This window comes from Paroedura picta, chromosome 6 (assembly GCF_049243985.1).
Source record: "Paroedura picta isolate Pp20150507F chromosome 6, Ppicta_v3.0, whole genome shotgun sequence".
NCBI classification, from domain to species: domain Eukaryota; kingdom Metazoa; phylum Chordata; class Lepidosauria; order Squamata; family Gekkonidae; genus Paroedura; species Paroedura picta.
In genome coordinates this window covers 94,798,566-94,819,684 of record NC_135374.1, presented here as the reverse complement: position 1 = coordinate 94,819,684, position 21,119 = coordinate 94,798,566, and the positions used below count along the sequence as shown (strand labels likewise).

The 21,119-nt window shown below is 42.0% G+C and overlaps 1 long non-coding RNA gene and 1 other non-coding gene across 2 annotated transcripts; one reads left to right on the top strand and one right to left on the bottom strand.

Annotated features, from left to right (window-relative positions):
• The first annotated feature begins 685 nt into the window (after positions 1–685).
• Positions 686–790, top strand: LOC143840857 (U6 spliceosomal RNA). Its single transcript, XR_013232448.1, has one exon. It is a non-coding gene; the product is annotated as a U6 spliceosomal RNA (small nuclear RNA).
• A 15,902-nt stretch (positions 791–16,692) lies between these two features.
• LOC143840735 (uncharacterized) lies at positions 16,693–19,182 on the bottom strand. Its single transcript, XR_013232358.1, has 3 exons — positions 19,096–19,182; positions 18,933–19,010; positions 16,693–17,566 (listed from the first exon to the last, which is right to left on the bottom strand). It is a non-coding gene; the product is annotated as an uncharacterized LOC143840735 (long non-coding RNA).
• Positions 19,183–21,119: the final 1,937 nt, after the last annotated feature.

The window sequence follows — 21,119 nt, the reverse complement described above, 5'->3', positions numbered from 1 at the left end:
GGGATTTAAACTTACAAGGAAAGTTCCTCATATGCTGCTGCCCTGGGGGCGGAGGGGGCAAGAGCAACTAGAGACAAGCCCAGCAGAACTGCCAATGATTCAAGGGGCCTTTGGCTTAGACCCTCCATGGCAACGATGATCAAGTCAGGTTGGTACTTCCCACACTGCCCCTGGTTGGAGGCAATGAGTGAACCAATGTCCATCCTTCAGCGCTGACAGAGAAAAAGAGTAATAGTCAAAGAACAGCTCAAATGTCCACAGAGCACAGTGCGGTACTACACACCATAAAATATTGGTATAAGCTCTGGTTTGATAACTGCACACCCACTTTTTATGGATCTTTAAATAAATATTTGTTCTCTTTTTCAGATTCAGTAATTCTATTGCCACTTATTTTGTGTTCTGATGATTTTAAAGGGAGACAATCCTTCATGATTTAGGCTTCCTAGCAAGGAATAAAGAGGAAGGTAACTTTACAAAAGAATTGTGTTAGTTGTTTGCAAGTTGACCTACATTGGTAGTTTTTTGACTTGACAATGAAACATTGCCTCAACAAAAGGAAGAGTTGGTTTACTTTCACCAGATCAATTTTTACCAGGAACGTTGTTAATCTAATTAAATTAATGAGATTTGTTCATGATGAATAATTCTATACCGTTTGTGCTTTGGTTTTATTTGTGTTTTGGTGCTTGCTTCAGCAGCACCTATACTAAAATTGGAGAGATACGGAGAAGATTATCATGGCACCCGCAACAGGGTTTTATTTGCGTTTTACAAGCAGCATACTTGTAGGTAGGCCCATTTCACCTATCGGCTTAATAAAACAAGAGAAGCATTTAGCATTCTGGAACCCATCATCTGTTGGGTTCCTGTTAAAAAAAAAAAGTTGTCTTTGTAGCAGTTGGTCCTTGAGCGAAAACGTCTGCAAAAATCCTCCAGCACAGAGCACCATTGTGGGCTGCAGGCCCTTTGAAAAACCCTGGTGTGCGGAATATTAACACCATTTCACACATTCCCAAGATGCATGCAATTACCGCAGGGAGAGGAGCTGGGAATGTGAGGTCTCGGGGGCTTAGATAATGACATAAAATAAATTGCAACGATTACCCATGTATTTTTCCAAGAGACGTGTTATTTAAATCCTATCTGGCCCTTCCAGAATGAAAGACAGAGGAATGTCCACTTTATGAAATTGCTATTAATGTGTGACCTAGAGTTGAAGACAAGGTTAATTATGGGTTTTTAACAGAAGTTTCATTTTGGCTTAATATCAGTGCCTGGCTCTTAAATATTGAAGTAAGTTACATTTTTCAGGGACAATTGCCTTTGAATGAAGAATGACAGGGCTCTGATCTTTGCTGACCCTTACAACTCCCACTGTGTAATCCATAGCAACTATGTTTCTAAGGCAACCGGAGAACACGTCGTAGAAATAGGATAAAACCATGAAATCTGATGTCATACTTTCTACGGGATACAAAATGGAAAGTAATCTTTTAAAGCAGGCTTATTAAATATTTGACCCGTTGTACGAAAATGATGAGATGGTATGGGTTTAACAGAGATCCCAATCCGTAATGCTCAAAAACTAGGAGAGAGAGAGAACGACGGTGAGTTAGTAAAACAATTGTAAACATGTTTATGATTGACATTTGTGTGATTTCAGACTCAAGTGGCTAGTGAAGTGTGCTGACCAGAGGGATAGCCTTCTCCTTGAGCGTATTACTACGGGATCAAGTCTCTTTCTTCTATCCTTCTTTCTTAGAAAAGAGTGGAAAAGTTAGTTCTGAACATGAACAACGCATGAGGATCAACCTGCCAAAGTAGTCAAACATCAAATAAGATAGGAAGGACATACATGCAGTAATGCCAGCATGGTATAGTGGTGAAGAGCTGTGGCTTCTAATCTTGGGAGCTGGGTTTGATTCCCTGCTCTTCCACAGGCAGCCGGCTGAAGGGTTCTTCACAGCCCTGATAGTGCTGTTTTCACAAAGCAGTAATGTCAGGGCTTCTTTGAGCATCACCTACCTCACAGGATGTCTGCTGTGGGGAAAGGAAGACGATTGGAAGCCACTTTGAGACTACTTCGGGCAATGAAAAGCGAGGAATAAAAACCAACTCTTCTTCTTCTTCTTAATGAGAACTGTTGAGGCTGTAGTAGAATACATTTACAACATGTGAAATAAAGAGATGTGATATATTGCTTCTGAAATAGAGATGTCACTGATCCTTCCTCAAATATTAATCCTTCCCCAAGTTAATATTAATTTTGCACCAACCCTCTTCAAAGATTTATACATATGGCCCATCTCCTTAGGTCATTGTAAGAAGACAGGACTCACTGACAAAGTCAATAATGCTAGGAAAAGTGAAAGGCAGCAGGAGAAGAAGAAGACCCAGCATGAGATGGACTGACTCAATCAAGAAAGCTACAATCCTCAGTTTGCAAGACCCGAGCAAGGCTGTTAACAATAGGATCATTTGGAGATCATTTATTCCTAAGGTTGCCATGTCAGGAGGAATTTGACAGCATTTAACACATACACATCCCCCCCCCCTCCATTAATGAGTGTGTTTTCTTGGTCCCATGCCTTTACTGGCCCAGAAATTTGTTCCACAACTTCTCAATTCAGGCTTGTCCAATAGTTTTAAATCTGAAATGGGGGGCAGCAGAGCTAGTGTGAGGAGCAGGAACTGAAGGGGAGAAATGAAATCCCCCCCCCTTGAGTCCTTGCAGATGTCCTTCTTTTGAATTTCTAATAGCATATGGCCTATAGTAAAACTTGAGAGAAAATAAACTTTTAAAGCCTGTTCTTGTTTCATGATTTATTATCAGAACGCTGAAAGAAACGAACACCATGAATTCCTTACACTTAGGATCCAATGAGTTAAATTATTCAACTGTACAAATTATACAGCCGGCAGGGTAGGGAATAGGCCACTGCTGTGTAAGTACATGCCTCACACAACCTTTATGCAGGGTAGTGGCTGCCAAGATATAATGCATGGTTCACTAACAGACTGCAAAATCCTGAATGCGATTACACTGGCAATCATTCTAGTTCTGCCCCTACCTCTTCAAAGACTCTGGGATGGTCTGGGTGAGCCCACCTGCCAGTCAAGATAGACAGCCTGTAAGTGCTGGATCAGGCTCCCAAAAAAGAACCTGTGGAGGAAAAGTGATGTCACATTACAAAAATAGATTACTGGGATTTATTAGTAGGCAAGTACCCAAACTGATTACAAATGCACTCTTAAGTGGTGATGCTATCCCATGCAAACAATGAAGCAGGTGTGGAAATGTTTCCAAACTACCATTGAATACAGTAAGATCTTGCTATAATTTATTTTATTTTTATCTATACTTGGATTTATGTGACCGCTCCTTCCGGCATAGCTACCTCCTTGGAGCAGCTACATAATAATTTTAAAACATTAAGAATTGGAGACTATTGATAAATGTCATCCCCACATTAAAAACTGCCCTTGAAGTAACCCATACCTTCGTAAGTAATTTGATTTTCAGCATGGGAGGGGATGGGGCTAATATCTGAGACCCTCCAGGCTTTTTGGAATCCTGACCAGTACAATTAACATATACACACACACAAATTAATTCTAATGCTAAATTACAGAGATAATTTTTTTTTAAATAATTCCAGAGATATATTTCCAGTATGGTACCACCTAACCAATTGCTGCTCAGTGGTCTCAATGTTTTAATACTTAAATGTACCAAGTTGTTTCGTATATGTTCTTTGACTGGCTTTAATTGCATTCTAGTATTAATTATTGTATTAGCTGAAAAGCTGGAAAGTATCTAAATGTCTAAACATATTTTGGTTTACATTTCCTGTTTGTTTCTCTTGAACAATTCTCTCAAGTACAATTTGACTGTTCTGAAGAACATATTAGTAGTGGAAGAGGGCAGCAAGGAAGTACACTGTTCTGTGTTACTTTGAAATCTGTTGCCATTGTCTTGATTGATTGATTTTTCGATTTATGGCCCACCACTCCTGCAAGCGGCTGTATGAAATACATATAGGCCTATTATGCACGGTGGCTGTGCCAGGCTGCCACCAGTTCTGTGCAGGAAGTTTACGTAGCTGCTGTTCTTCCCACTTTGGACACTGAAATTAGTTGACAAGAAAAATCAATAAAGTCACCTATAAAATACACTAGAAGTAGTAACCTAGAAGAGTCTTCTGGGATACAGTCTTCTGGGAAAAGTTAACTATAAAGGTTTTATAGTTAATTTTTCTTTGGCCAAATGTCAGAGAAAGGCTGTTCTATCTCATGGCAGCCAGTTCTCACATACCTTACCACAGGCTTGCTGCAGCCATGCTGTTTAAAGGGGACACCAGCAGGCCTTGTGAGCCCCAGAACAATGATTAGAAAAGTGCTGCGTGCCTCTTGTGGTGCACAGTGGTAAGGCAGCAGACATGCAGTCTGAAAGCTTTGCCCATGAGGCTGGGAGTTCAATCCCAGCAGCCGGCTCAAGGTTGACTCAGCCTTCCATCCTTCCGAGGTCGGTAAAATGAGTACCCAGCTTGCTGGGGGGTAAACGGTAATGACTGGGGAAGGCACTGGCAAACCACTCTGTATTGAGTCTGCCATGAAAACGCTAGAGGGCGTCACCCCAAGGGTCAGACATGACTCAGTGCTTGCACAAGGCATACCTTTACCTTTATATTTCAAAACCCACATTTGCAGAATGGAGATTTAATTCTAAAGTTTAATTCCTGCCTCCTGTATTTAGATTCTGCTTTCTCCTTCTTCATATTTTGGCCTCAAATTATATTTTTACCCTCTAGTTTTGTTTTGTTTTTTTGCAAAATAAATTTAGTAGATGGCCTGATGGGTAGGTCTGAGTTACATTTTTATCATAAGTTTGGTGTAGCAATTAAGATTTGATGGCCTGTCACATACAGGCAGTCAGAAACATAATTGGCTCTAATTAAAAAGAAAGAAAAAGAATAATAACAATCTTGCCGTGAAAGTAGCCAAAGAAAACAAGTGAAGGGGATGAAAGGTTAAAATCTTAGTCAACTGCTTTTCCTCAGGAAATCCTGCAGTTTCAACAATAAAGGAAACACACAAGGGAATCATTTGCCTATGTTAAAAAAAAAAAAAACTTCCTGGACAGGTATTCAACACAAGGCTGCATTTTATACACATTCACTTCAAATACCTTGACACAATCTGTTCAAACTGTACCTAATTTTGCCTGGAGGTGAGAGGAATTTGACCTGGAGGTGAGAGGAATATACACAGATACACACAGAACCAGCAATCTGTGGAGGAATTGCATGTGAAGAAATTGCACTGGATGCTAAAAGAAGATTATGGGGAGACCAAGACATCTTAGAGACTGAAGCATAAACTCCATATGCTGGTAAAATTATAACCATATACTAAATAATATACCGTATTTGCCGGCGTATAAGACGACTAGGCGTATAAGACGACCCCCCAACATTTCCACTCAAAATATAGAGTTTGGTTCATTACATTATGGGCCACTATGGGCAGCTATGTCTATCCCAACTGAAGTGCACCCGGTGTATAGGACGACCCCCCCCCCCACTTGGAGGCATGTTTTTCAGGGGGGGAAAGTAGTCTTTTACGCCAGCAAATACTGTACAATGTTCTGGGATGTAAAATCATACCCCAAAATCTTCAGGCCAAGGCAGATTATCAGTCCCATTCTGGCACTGAGGAATCTAATTCTTGATATGCATCTTTTCCTACTTTCTAGGTTTTTGATAAATATGCAGCCAAACTGGGAGGGTGTGGAGCAGTAATATGGTAGCTGTATACAGCATTCTAAATGAGGCCATGCCATCCGTTGATACAGGGGCATTATAATATTGGCCATTTTATTTTCAATCCCTTTCTTAATAATCCCTCACATAGATTTTGCCTTTTTCACTGCTGCAGCACATTGGGTTGACACTTTCATTGAGCTATCTACTGCTGCCCCAAGATCGTTTCCCCTCTCATCTCACCAAGTTCAAATCCAATTAGCCTATACTTGAAACTGGAATATTTTGTCCTAATGTTCATCATGTGTCAGGGTCCTGAGCACTGCCCAGACTGACTGGGCTCTCCACCACTGAGGTGGCGGGGAGGAACAGCTGGAGGAGACTGTGTGGTCTCAAAATGGGTGGGGCTGTCAGCAATGGGCACCCCTACTCCCTGGACCTGGGGTAGTTGCCTCACTACCCGCAGGTTCTCCTTCCTCCCTGACCTCCATCACTCCTCTCCTTTTCACCCTTCTGCCACTCCCTAAGATCACCCCCTGAGCACAGAAAGGATTCATGTCCAAGTTCCCCCACCTGTCCCTTGGTGGGCCTTCCAGATGTTGTAGGGGTGGCTGAGGGAGCATCAGGATGCCATCCAGGAGTGGGAGGGGATCTGTGGTTGAGTCAGGGCACCTTGCCCCCAACATCACCTTACGTTTACCAACATTCAGCTTCATTTCCTACATTGTCATCCAGTTTGTGGGGGTCCTCTTGGAGTTCTTCACAGTCAGGCTTGGTTTTCACCATCCAGAATAATTTAGTGTCATCTGTAAACTTGGTCACTACACTAGTTACTCCTAGTTCCAGATTTTTGATGAATCCATTAAATAGTACCAGCCCCAATATCAGCCCTTGTGGGATCCTACTGCTTGCTTCCCTCCATTGTAAGAACTGTGTATTGATTCCTAGGGTTGTTTGCAAGAGTGTAGTGCTTTTCGGAGGGTGAATCCACTTTTCCCGATTTCCCTAGAAGCACTACAGCGAATTGCTTTTCGCAGAACTGTTGCAGGAGTGTTGCAGATTGTGTACGATGTCTTGCGGAACTGCAAATTAGTAGCGTTTCCAATTTGCAAGCCTTCTGCTACATTAAAGTTGTGCGGAATGGACCCTAATCTTTGCTTCCTGTCATTTAACCAATTTTAATCTATAGGATAACTTGTCCTTTTATCCCATGACTGAAAAGTCTACTTAAGAGTCTTTGCTGAGGTACCTTCCCAAAAGCTTTTTGAAAGCCCAGGTCACCATTGTCTACATGATTGTTCACTTTCTCAAATAACTCCAAAAGGTTGGGGAGGCAGAACTTCCCTTTGCAGAAGCCATGCTGATTTTCTCTCAGCAGGCCTTGTCCCTCTATGTGCCTAACAATTCCATCTTTGATTGCAGTTTCTACTATTTTGCCTGGTGCAGTCATTAGATTGACTGGCCTGTGATTTTCTGGTTCCCTTCTGGATGCCTTTTTAAAAACTGGCATTGTTACATCCTTCCATAACACCGTAAATAAATACAAAGTAGAAGAAAGCACAGACCAGGAAAAGATATGAACAAACCCCACTGAAAAGACACTTTAATTAACTACCAAAGTATCAAAGAATGTATTCATTCCTCAAAAGTATCACAGAAAGAGCGCTCCCTGGCTAATACTGACAAAGTGAAATTAATTACTCATTGCCAAAATGTAAAGACAAATCTTGTCTATAGCTGATTCCAAATCCTAGTTCACAAAAAAAAATCCTATCACACTCAGTGGTGTCTCATTGTTTAACATCTGTGGAGGAGAGTTTAAAGCAATGTCTTTTTAAAAATTCAATACAGACTGTTACAATAACCCTTGCTTTCCTCTGGGCATCTGTTGCTTTCCTACTCTCTGTTTTAATAGGATTTTTATAGGTGCTGAAGAGATAAATTTATAGCTCTAGGGTTCCTCTGCAACCTCTTGGGCTTTGCACAAGAGAGAGAGAGAAAATAGAGTGTTTTTCCAGTCTTAGCCAGAACTGACAGCACGAAAGGAGCTACCAGTCAGAAACCTGATTTTGTAGGCCTTGCTACCTGTAGGGCATTGCAGGACAGTAGAATCAGCCTTCTCATCTTCATAGAGAGAAAAGGTATAAGTTCCTTGCATACAGTGCTGTGATACGCACAAGCTGACCTGAGGCAAGTCAGTATCTCACTTCTCTCTAATAGTGACAACGTGCTGCAGAGAAACTGGTAGAAAACACACAAAAGAAACCAAATAAAATAAGACAGGGACAGGAACTGGAGAAACACACAGTTAGTTCCAGATGTACAACTGGATCTTGTTTTTCCTCAGACAACTCTCACAAGTGACAAAATGAGGAAGACAATGTATTTTCCCTTGAATTATGTGGAGAGGGGAGACAATTCAAATATTGAAGTATTTGAAGTATTCCCCCTTCTTGGTGTCTCCAAAAAGGCACCTTAGGTCATTTCCACATAGCTATTCCAGTTCTAAAAGATGATCAAGAAGAAACCCAGGAAAATACAGGCAACTTGAGCTGTGCTCACTTCAGCAGCATATATACTAAAATTGGAACAATACAGAGAAGATTAGTACAAAGTTTCCGGCATGTCAACCACACAAACTTTCAGACAGTTTGTGGAGACTTGCGTCAGTTTATAAAAGGATACATTTCCCGACTGACCTTTTCCGCACCAGACGTGCTGCGCCAGGCCGTTGCTGTGTGTTTTGGAGCGGCACGTTGTTCTGCCTCTTCCTGAACCCTTGTGGGGAGGCATTTCCACCACTGGACCTGGACCACCCTGGATTTGTGCCTGCAGATGACATAGGCCCCAATGGTGCCCATGCCAAGGAAGGGAATGCAGAAGAATCCACGTTCCCTTGCCATGGGGTAACGGGGGCCCCCAGGCTGGCCCCAATGTCCTCTGGAAACAGGCATTAGCCATGCAACCAGACAAGTTCTGGCTCAGGCCAAAGTCCTCATGAGGAGGTCACAGAATGTCTCCACTCAAACAAAATGTTTACCAAACTTCAAAGCAATAGGAGAGGGCAGAATTCTCCAGCTTTGGGAACACCTTTGTCAGTTTCAAAGTCCCCCCCCCCCACAACCTTTCTACATTTTATTTTCCCATTTTCTTGCACAGGGCTTGCACCCTCGCTTGGATTTGCTGTAATTCTGTGCTTTTAATTCAATCCTTTTAAGGGGGCTTGAACTGGTTAGTTGGCTCAGTTCAGGGCATTTTTGTTCTGTTTGGGGCCACCCCAACCCCTGAACCAAACTGGAGTTTTCAGGGTCATGCCCATCCCTAGAGATGACCCCTGTCAGTGAATAGAGCACCAGTATGAGAGGCCAAAGTGAGATGATTGTATGCATAGGTTCTGGATAGGCAGAAAATATTGCAAACCAACAAGTGATGTGTCAGTTGTCAAGTCTGCATTAGGTAAAGGACAGCATGTATAGCATTTCCAAATATGAGAGTATGGAATAAGAAGAAACAAACATGAAGACACAAAAAATAGAAACAACCAATATTTTCCAACAAAGAATGAAGTAGAAGCAAAAAGAGGCTACATATTGGGCCAAGGAACCTGTATTCACTGATCTTTTTTCCATTTGTTTACCTTTTAAAAAGAGAAAAGCACAATGGATTATGCGTGAACTCTCTTTCCTCTTATTATTAGTGACATTTTTCCTGTGTGAAATTGCTTTTTAACATGATTTTTCATTCTGTCTGTAGTGGGTTTCATTCACCTTCTATATAGACCTGGATATTACAGCAGATAGTTACGTAATCTTCAGATCATGCCCAAATGCTGCTTTCTGTTCTGTTTCATTGACTAGGAACTGAGGCTGAGATATAGCAGCTTTCCCAAAGCTAGTCATTAAGTTCATGGATGATCTTTGGATCAAGGCCTCCATAGTCTAGATCAAAGGCTTTGCCCTGGCTCATTTTCTACTATGTTCAAGACAGTTTTAAGTCAGAGTGACTCAAGTTTGCAGCTTCGTTCCTATTCTATTCCTTTGTTCGACCAAAGATCTTCTTTTTGAATATCAGACTCAGAACAATTGTAATGCTCCATGTGCCGAAAGAAATTTGTGTATGTAAATAGCCTCTTGCAATATTTCTCCCATGGGGGAGTTGGCAAACCTACTTCCCCAGAAGACAGATGTGTCTGGCGAAAGGGATTAGCCTTGAGTGTACTTTGCATGGACATGTGGGGAAATGAAGACAGTGGCAAGGTTTTTTTTTTTTTTAAATGAAATTCAGTATCCTTACCTGGAAACTCAAAGGAGGTGCTACATTCTCTTTTCTGTCAATCAAGTATTAGGCAGGCAGGATGTGGAAGCAAAGGTACAATTGTTCCTTTTGTGCCACAGTAAAGGATTTGAATATTCCAGCAAACTGGAACTAAGCTAAAGAGAAAACTGTGTTTGCAAGAAAAATAATTTGGACTAGGGACTAGGGAAGAGATTATCAATCACAGAATGGAAGTGACCCATCCCAGTTGCTCTGTTTTATAATTTAAGCGTGTTGCCTTTGGACTAAAAAAAACCTGTAATGACTTTCCATCTGATATTGAACCGTTTCCACATCTGAGAGTGACATGTCACAAAGACTGTGTAGCATAGGTGTAGCATGGAAGTCCACTTGCACTACCACGGTTACACTGCACACTACCAAATCTTGACCATATCTTGTTGGCCCTGTCTAGCAGGCAGGCCATGCTGAGACCAATGGAATTCCCCAATCAAACGTGACGCCAAGGGTTGTGTGTTGCTGCAATATTTCGTTCTCTGTGCTCATTTCCACACCCTGCTCTGAACTAAAAAAGCCATTTCTTGTTGATGGTACCCATGTCAATAGGCACAGATATTCTTTCCATGATATCATCTGTTTGTTTGCTTTCTTGATTTTGTGCCATAGTGTAGTAAAACTCTTTTTGGCACACCACCAATTCAACATCTACATGGTTTTGTCCCACGATATGGTTGCAAGCCATATTCTCTGACAAATTTGCTGAAACTAAACAAGACTGGGTTTTTTCAGTGCTTGGATGGGAGACCACCTGAGGATCCTATAGTATAGACAATGTGGAGGTCCATGATGAAAGAAAAGTGAGATACAGACGTAAAGAGCATATGCGGCTCTTTCCCACAATACTGGCAGGCAAGAACAGGGCAATGCATGTTATAATGGCATCAGAAATCAGTGTCAGTTCAGGCCATAGCAATTCCATGTTCTTTGTAATGTGGTTCTTCCCTAAAAGGTGTTACAACCATTGTTGTGTTATTTATGTATGAACCAGGGACCGCATCATTCATGCTTTTCACCACTTCACAGAGCAGTTTTATACAATATCAAGTTGGCCCTCAGTTGAGTGGCACAGTAGAACGGGTACAAATAATTTTGTGTGCAAACAGTGCTTTCAGGATATGCTTTGTCAGACTTCATGGTTTTGAAAGCAAAATATGGAATATCATAAAGTTATAGGGCAGGATGACAATAGATGTCACAAACTGGATTTATGCTTGCAAGCACACAAGTGCTTCATTGTATTTATGCTTCTGCTGATTTGGGCTGTGTACAGTTTTTTTCCCCTACAGCTTTACTTTTTCCCCTACAGCTTTACTTCCAAAACTTCAACGTTCTTTCTTTCTTTCTTTCTTTCTTTCTTTCTTTCTTTCTTTCTTTCTTTCTTTCTTTCTTTCTTTCTTTCTTTCTTTCTTTCTTTCTTTTGGTGTACCCATCTGACATTATCCTTTGCTCATGCTTTCCCCATCCTTCGTGTGCCTTTCTCAAATCTGGAACACAGCCCCAGCATGGTAGCAAGCTGCCTGGATAGAAAGGTGCACGTTTTAGGAGATCCTGCTCACCCCGACATTACTTCCCGTCAACAGTAACATCTTCTGCCCTATGTGTTGAAGAAGGGTGGCGTTCTATCCCTTCTCTCCTCTAGAGTAATCATCTCAGGTCCATGTAGCCTGCTCTGCTGTCACACAGTTAAGAGAGAGAGGGGCAGGCCAACCATGTCCGCTAGGTAGGCTAGTCATCTTTGGGGGGAATCACCATCACCACCACCTTCGAAGGTGAGGAAGTTGTGTAGAACTCAGGTGAGCAATCTGAAGGGTGAAAAGGTGAGCAGGGCTTAGTAGTACTTGGAGCATTGTACCATATTTCTTTATGACAATTCACCTGATGCAAGTCCTTCATACCTACTGAGCTACTGAGTGTGTTCTTTGTATTGTCTAGGCCAGGGGTAGTCAAACTGCGGCCCTCCAGATGTCCATGGACTACAATTCCCATGTAGTCCCATGGACTACAATTCCCATTCCCAGCGGTTGCTGGCAGGGGCTCATGGGAATTGTAGTCCATGGACATCTGGAGGGCCGCAGTTTGACTACCCCTGGTCTAGGCCCTTTCCTTTTGCACTGTATTTATAATATTCTGTGTTAAATCTGTGGGCGAAGTAACACGGAAACACTAGAAGGTGATCGTGGAAAATGTGCCATCAGCACATTTCCTCGCCCTCTCCGGCATCTTCGCTGGCATAGGAAGAAATAAAGCTGAACAAAATGGGATTTGTTTTGTATTTGGTAGAAAAACATGGACATGTCCCTTCAATAAGTTTAGGCCTCACTCCTATAGCACACAGAATACAGGGACCTTTTACACTGACAAGTTTCCCTATTCAAATGGGTAGCCGTGTTGGTCTGAAGTAGCACAATACAATCAGAGTCCAGTAGCACCTTTAAGACCAACAAAGATTTATTCAAGGCGTGAGCTTTCGAGTGCAAGCCTTGAATAAATCTTTGTTGGTCTTAAAGTTGCTACTGGACTCTGATTTTATTAAGTTTCCATATTCTTTTTTTTAATGTTTGTGTCTGTGGCAAATTTTTGGAATCTGGGTCTCAATTTATTTTGGTTTTCCCCCCTATATCACGATACGATCCATTATTATTGTGAAATAATGGTGCATTATTTCATTTTTGGAATCTGGGTCTCAATTTATTTTGGTTTTCCCCCCTATATCACGATACGATCCATTATTATTGTGAAATAATGGTGCATTATTTCATGGCTGAAGCCCAATACAGATTTCTCCAAATGCCTGGGCTTCTTTCCTCACCCTCTGGTGAGTCATGCAGTATCTATGCGGTGCTGTATCCACCTCCCCCCCTTGAAATTCCATTATCTCTGGTAACCTCTCTGCCCTGCCCTTGTGACTGACTGACACCTCCGCTGTGTGGGGTTAGGCTACCTTCAGGCTTTCTCTTTGAGGGAGCCTTTGTAAACTCTCCCTTTAGAAGTTAAACAAGGCGTCACAATTATGAAGTAATCCAGGAACCTTTCTCCCCCCCCCCCTTTCTCTGTTTTAACTTCTTGAGAAAGGCTCTGTGCCAACTCAGCTTGAAAGAGATAAATTATAGGGGTTAAAGTGACCTGTGATTATCTGAATTGAATCTGACATGGATATACTGGAGTCTAAACATTATACTGGCCCTTGGCAGACTGTTAAGCTCTAGCAATTCAGCCAGCTGAGATTTTCCCTTTTTCCATCAGAATGATGACCCAGCTGAAATACTTATATTCTTACCCTTTGAGGAGCTGGAAGCTTTAGCTGATAATTTTGTCAGTAAAAAAAAACCAAAACAAAACCCAGCCATTTTCTCCAATCAGCTGATAACCTTAGTCAGCAATGGCCTCTCTCAATTAGCACTTTGCCTTGTAAAATTGGCCTGTGTAGAAGTTCCCATGAGCACTTGGGGAATTCAGTCAGAGTGAGCTGGACAGCCAAATATATGAAAATGATATTCTGGGCTTTTTAAAAAAGGAGAATATTGGACTATTTTTAAAGGGGAGAAATAAATCTGAAGAATGTGAACAATTGTTCCTTATGGAATATGAAAAAGGTACATATTGGATAGGTTTCACCGTGATTTTAACCCAAGTGCTCAAGTTTATTACGTTAAAGAAAAACTTACTGTATTTTGATCCAGCTACTGAAACAAAGGTTTGAAAGCACAGAGGAGGCAATGACAGATACTTAAAATGAGTGTCTTATTTAAGAATGTAATTAAAGCTCCGCCAGATCAGATCACTGGTGCATCTAGTCCAGAATCCTGTTTCACACAATGGCCAACCAGCTACTTGGAGGGTCAATGAACAGCATAGAGGCCCATGTCTTTCTCTGATGTTGCCTCCTAGTACTTGTTATTGCTAATGGGGCTGCATCTATACAAGAGCATTAAAATACAAGCCATTTTTATTTGCAGTCCAGTTCCTAGTAACGCGGAGAATGTGGTTTGCCTTTTTTAGAAGAAGAAGAAGAAGAGTTGGTTCTTATATGCCGCTTTTCCCTACCCGAAGGAGGCTCAAAGCGGCTTACAGTCGCCTTCCCATTCCTCCCCCCACAACAGACACCCTGTGGGGTGGGTGAGGCTGAGAGAGCCCTGATATCACTACCCGGTCAGAACAGTTTTATCAGTGCCGTGGCGAGCCCAAGGTCCCCCAGCTGGCTGCATGTGGGGGAGCGCAGAATCGAACCTGGCATGCCAGATTACAAGTCCGCACTCCTAACCACTACACCAAACTGGCTCTCTACACTGGCTCACTACACCAAACTGGCTTTTATTGCTGCCACCCAGTAGAGTGAATCACGGGGTACTTTGGGAGGCATAGACCTCCTTTGGTCCACCCCAGTTCATCGGGCTCTACTAGTGCTATTTTGGGCCTTTCCAGCTGGGTTGGTCCCACTCAGATCTGCTGTCTCTTAATGAGGCTCCTGATCTGGGGAGTCCTTTTGTTCCCTCATCTGTACTCCCCTCCCCTGGTCAGGCTCCATCCATTTGACCTCCCGAGGCTGTGACCAAGTTTATAACTCACAAATAACCATTATAGTAATAATAAATTCAACTCTATTTCAAAAACTTCAAAACACATTGACATTTTTTAACTAGTATAATAACCAGGGTGGGTGTGTGGGAAGCTTATTGCTCGGCTGCTGTTAATTGCAGGCTGCTTCTTGCTCGGCTGCTGTGGGAGAAGAGGCCGGTTCGACCACAGGTGGCGCCTTTTAAGGCGCCATGTGCTCAAGACTCCTCCCCTCCACTGTAGGGCACACAAGCTGCACCCGCTCCCCCTGCCCTGACACTCCGCTGAGGAGCACCCTCCTCTTCTGCCTGCCCACCACCACGTTAATGGCCTTGCTAACATCGGCCGGCATCCCTGCCCAAACCCACTGATTTACCTCTACATCACCATTCCCTTTCCCTTAGATTGAAGTAGGAGATATCTCAAATGGAAGAGGCACCATTTATTTTAAATTATTACTGTAACTGTAAAGTTATTTCAAATTGTATACTATATATACCACTTGTATGTGTGCATTTTAAACATTGTGAGCTGCCCTGAGCTGTAGGGCAAGGCGGGATATAAATTCAATAAATTTAATTATAAATTAAATACATTTGTTGTGAGCCGCTGCAGGCCAGCTGGTACTGGGAGCAGCAGAATAAATAAATAAATTGATGGTGGTGGTGGTGGTGGTAGATACTGTGGCCTTGTTTTACTTCAGCCTGTAGTGATTTGGGTGTTTTTGTACTTTGTAAGTTGCTTTGAGTTCCATTCTCGGGGGGTGGATTAAAGGTATTTTTAAAACAAATAAATGACTTACTTACTGCCTAGAAAAGTTTTACTTGTTAAAATTCAAGGAGGGAAACAGCAATAATCTTCCTAAGAAATTAACTACACAATTTGAACCCTGGCATAGTAACTGTAAAAAGTGCATTTTCTTGTTCAGCAACAGGCTTTTAACTCTCCACTCGGTCTCCTGCAACTAACAGCAGATCAAATTCCTTATCATTCGATGAAACTGTCCCATGTTAAGGGCATCGCAGAGATAACCCAAATACTTTTTGCTTGCTTATTTGTCTGAGAATTTCTCAGTTGGAAGCTTCCACTGGGGGTGCCTGGGGAAATCAGACATTATCTTGGAAGCAGGGAGATGAAAGCTAGAAGCCAAAGGCTTCTGTTTTAGAACTATGATGTCGAAAGTGGTCATTGAGGGATCATCTAATCTGACCTTAGTTCAGCCCAAGCGATAACAATCTTCTAGCATCCTGTTTTGATTTGTACTCAGTGGTCAATGACTGATGTCCTTTTGATTTCCCCCCCTCCTGCTTGGAAATGCGTTCTGTGCTAATTAGTGGACTAATGCCACTGTCCTCAAAAGTGGCCTTCAGTTGTGCCCACAGCTTGTACCTGCCTTCTGTTCTCGTTTGCAGTTCTTCTCCCCCTTATTTTTAAGAATCATAAGCTGTCTTCAATCTGCTTCAAATGGGAAATACACTCAATAGTGACAGAGAACATATTCATCTTTCCAGCCAGTTCTTCCTTTCTTTGGGTAAGCATGGGGTGCCCATTAATATTTTGATTTGTTAGTTATTTATACCTTGATCTTCTCACCAGTGATGATCCAAAGCAGTCAACTGTCCTTTATCATCCTCAAGGTATGTTAAGCTAAGAAAGAATGACTGGTCCAAGGTCACCCAGTTTGCTTGATGTAGGAGTTGATATTCAAACTTGGGTCTTACAGATCTTAGTCTAGTATTGTAGCCACTACCACTCTCTTGCACTCCTGCTATATCACTTCTTACCCTCTACCTAGGGCTGTGAGCTTAGAGTTCTCCTGGAATTATAATTGATTCGCAAATGACAGAGACCAGCTTTCCTAAGTGAAATTATAACAAAGAAAAGAACACACAGTGTAGGAGTGAAACAAAGAGAAATACTATGTGGCCATTAATGCTAAACCAATAAACATCAAATAATTCATAAGCTTGTCTCAGTTTCTTCACTGAACGTATTTAATTGATTGCAGAATTCACTTGAACAAAAGAACATCTCGGTTTACACCTTCATCAGTTCAGTAGCAAAGTAAATCTATTAACAAACAATTAGCAACCTATACAAAATAGGGGGAAATTTACATAAATGTATAAGGATAAACAAAACAAAAAAACCCTCACCACTCAATTAAAATACAATCTGTTATTAAAAGACAATGGTTGAAAATATCCACTAAATTATACGGTGGCTGAAAACATCTAGATTATTGTTGTAACGTAAAAATAGTCACATGAACATGAAAATGCATAGAAGGATCTTCAAAAGAGGAGAGCTCCTTTGTTGCATCCCAAGAGGGTTGGTTTTATGGCCTTGTGACCCAGTTGGGCTCCCTCTCCAAACTCTTGCTTCCCTGGGATCTGCTCCCAAACCTTCAGGAATTTTTCCATCTGGAGTTGGCAATCACTGTTGGGCCTGTGCATTTGCGCTCAAGAATGTGGACTGAAGGCAAACAATATGGCTCAAGCTGTGAAACTAAGAGAGGACCCCCTGAATGGTACAGAGTACCCTAATACCTAAGCTACTCCAAGATCCTCGAAAAAAGATTATTAAAAAGTCCTTGATGGCAGGGCTCTTTTTAAAAAGGTCGCTGTGTTTGTAATGGACACGCAACACATTCAGATCGACATGCCAGGGTTTCCAGCCATCCTCTGTCAACAATCTGCCATGTCTTCGCCTTTAAGGAAGCTGTTAACATTGAGGTGAACTACTGACAGTTGTCAACTCTGCTAACAGAGGGGCGAGGGGAAAGTGTCCGAGAATTCGTGACGGGCGATTAAAACACGGAGAAAATAAAAGCAAGGGAGCTTGGACTGATGTTCTTCGCCTCCACCCGATGGGACCTCTGAGAAAGGTTCTTCAGAAGCACAAATGAATGCCTATGAGGAGAAAAGGAAAACATACAGAAGACTGACAGTGCATGATTCTTCTGAGTAAAATCCTAAAGTGTATTAGAGAAATGTCAGTATGTATTAAGAAGCAAACCACGCACAGATTGGCTTGGGGAAATAGGCAGCTATTTGTTTATTTAATTTGTTTATATCTCACCTGTCTCCCCCATGGGGGTCCAAATTGGCTAATATTGTTCTCCTCCATTTTATCCTCACGACAACCCTGTGAGGCAGGCTAGGCTAACAGTGTGTGGCTGGCCCAAGGTCATCCAGCAAGTTTCCATGGCATAAGTGGGGATTTGAACCTGAGTTTCCCAGATCCTAGTTAACACTCCAGTCCAGACTTTTTCAACTTGAGTTTCATGAAACCCTGGGTATTTTGTGGGTGGCAATTAATTAATTTTAATATATTTTTTTATTTTTTTACTAATTGGATAATATGATCATATATGGTAATGTTGATCCCTTCCTCCTCCCCAAATGGCCGATGATGGGCCTAGAGGGGGATGGGAAGGAGAGGGGCCCTGGTGTGCATGTATATAGCTATGCTTCCCAACTATATGCTGCTCATTCATGCCACTTCTGGGATTTCTCAAAGACTGAGGAATCTTTCAGGGAGTTGAGAGAGCCAGCGTGGTGTAGTGGTTAAGAGCGGCAGCTTCTAAACTGGCGATCTGGGTTTGATTCTCCACTCTTCCATATGCAGCCAGCTGGGTGACCTTGGGCTCATCACAACCCTGATAATGCTGTTCTGACTAAGCAGTCCTGTCAGAAGCTTTCTCAGCCTCACCTACCTCATAGGATCTCTGTTGTGGGGAGAGGAAGGGAAGCCGCTTTGAGACTCCTTCAGGCAGTGAAAAGCAGGGTATATAGACCAACTCTCCTTCTTCTTCATCATCATCATCATCATCATGCTGGCTATAGATATGGCCAGGAAGAACTCAAGGGCAGACAGCAAATCTGTAAGGATTGTTAAATACCCACATGCTGCATAGTAATGAGGTACAACTGCTGACCCTTTAGAAACTGGCTGTGCTGAACAACAACAACGACAGAAATTAAGCAGAGGAAGCTTTTCCCCCCGCAACTTATCTTCATGACAGGAAAAGCTGAATCCTGCTGTATTTCTCCCTATCAAGCTACTGCTGGAACCATAAAAACAAGGCTGTGTTTTTTTTTTTAAGTTTGCAGGCATATACCAGGGCGTGGGAAATGCCCTGTAAACAAGTGTTGCTATACAGCCACGTAAGGCACAGAGGCGAAAACCCCAGCAATACTTATGTGGGTCATTGCTTCATCCCCTCCGATAGATATCAGACAGGATGAATAACTGGAGATTGCAAAAGTAGCTCACATTATCATCTCTCCCATCTCCGGAGCTTTCCTTCAAGTCCTTCTTTCTGGTATTACTAGCAAAACAATCTCCACCTCCCTGTGAGAGAGACAGAGTAGGTAAGGCAATACCCTTTATTGGCCCAACTTCTCTCTCCCTTGTGGCAGAGCTATTAATCACTCACAGCATTGCAGGGTGGCCTTTGGAAACCACAATTGTCCTTCTCGCAGGAAGCCTTAAATCATCCCAGTCAACCGACATCAAGGCAAAATTACCTCAGTGCTGGAGACCGAACCCATGACCAAAATAAGCCCTGGTCCTACAAGGCCTGCATCCTGTTAAAATTTATTAATTCACTCCAGTCACAGCCTTAATCTGGGTAATGGCCAAAATGATCATATCAGGCCATCACAACATTAAACCCTCCCTTCTAAGCTCTCCCGTGATGTTTACCATCTGTTAAACATTGTAATTATATTGTATGTTATAGGCTCACACGCTGCCTATATGTATGTTCTGGTAATGCCTATTTCATTATATCTGAGGAAATGTGCATGCACATGAAAGGTTATACCTTGAATAAAACTTTATTGGTCTTAAAGGTGCCACTGGACTCAAACTTTGTTCTGCTGCTTTAGACCAAGACGGCTGCCCTTCTGAATCTTTCCTTAAAGAGCTGTGGTTTGATGATAGCAGATAGCACTGAGGAGGGGAGAAAGATCTTATAGCTGTTTTGGGTCACCACTGGGGAACCAAACAATTCATCTAAAGAAATAAATATAGTTCACACTGTAGGCTTGTAGCTGAAATATTTGGCTGGCTCTTTTAAATCAGTACCTCCCTCCCTTCTGCTTCTCCTTCTTACATACAGCTCAATCTCTCTTTTTGTTTCCTTTTCACCTCTCACATTCTTCCCTCTGGCTATTGTGTCATTCTGCTAAACCACCCATTCTTCCAGATGTCAACCTTTATTTCACAAATTCCCTTCCAGCTTCCTTGACAGATCAAAAGGTGTACAATACAGGGCATGATCTACCTCAGCCCAAACCCATCACAGGCTCTTCTCCAGAGAAGAGGTTATCATGGCCAGCTGCTGCCTGTCAGCCACTAAGGACCTATCTATGGTTCCACCTGAAGAGAAACGTTCAGACGTCTGAACAATACATGCTGCTTTCATGCAACAAAACCACTGCAAAGCTACTGTTGACAAATGGAGATTCAGGTGGGTCTGAAGCAGCAGAGCAATGTTGGAGTCCCGTGGCACCTTTAACAGAGTTTTATTCAAAGTATAAGCTTTCAGGTGCACACAATATTTCCTCAGATACAATGAAACTGAAGTTACATTTAGTCCATACAGAATGAAGATGTTTAACAGGTTCAAGGACCAAACAGGAATAAGCTTAGTTTATATGGTTAACATTTGTTTGGGCTTAATTCCAAGGGAGAACATAGTGCAGAAAATGAATATGTAAAAATGGGATAGATGGGCAGATATAATTGGAGATCAATGGAAAGGTTGAGGAATGCTGAGAATTATTCATGGAGATTCTGTCATTACTTTCCACTCATCTTCAGTTAAGCATGGATGCAACCTTGTAGCATCTTCTTCTTTGAAGTGAGGTTATTGGCTGTGTAGAGTTCTCTCCCCTGTCCCCAGACCAGAGACATACATTCTAATCTACCATTCCAAATTATATTACATTCTACTATACATTACAATCTTGTATTCCAAATCAGAAATAAAATAAAGAGGACGTATGTCCCTCCTGCGGGATTGTGAGAATATAGACATAAAAACTGAATTGAGGTTAGCTAATGAAGTGAGATAAGAAACCAATATTCCTGTTAAGTCCTGGGGGTTCCACTGTTGTGAGTAATGTAATAACTTGAAGCTCAACAATTTCCCTTTCTAGTCTGTGCCTGAAGTTCCTTTACAATAAAACAGCTACTGTAGAAGGGTAAGTTTTCACTCTTTACCGCAGTTCATGAAGGCCTTCTGAAACTACTTTAATTGCCAGAGATCTACCTGGCTGATAATCCTGACAAACCAGTTCTTACTAGCAGGAAAAAAATGCAAAGACAAAACAGCAATTAAAATTGTCCAGATAATAACTTCACTTTAGCTTTGAGTAGTTTACCTCCCCACCCTCCTTGTGGAATAAAAAGAGTTTCCATCTCCCCAACCTGTGATTAATATTTAACAAACTT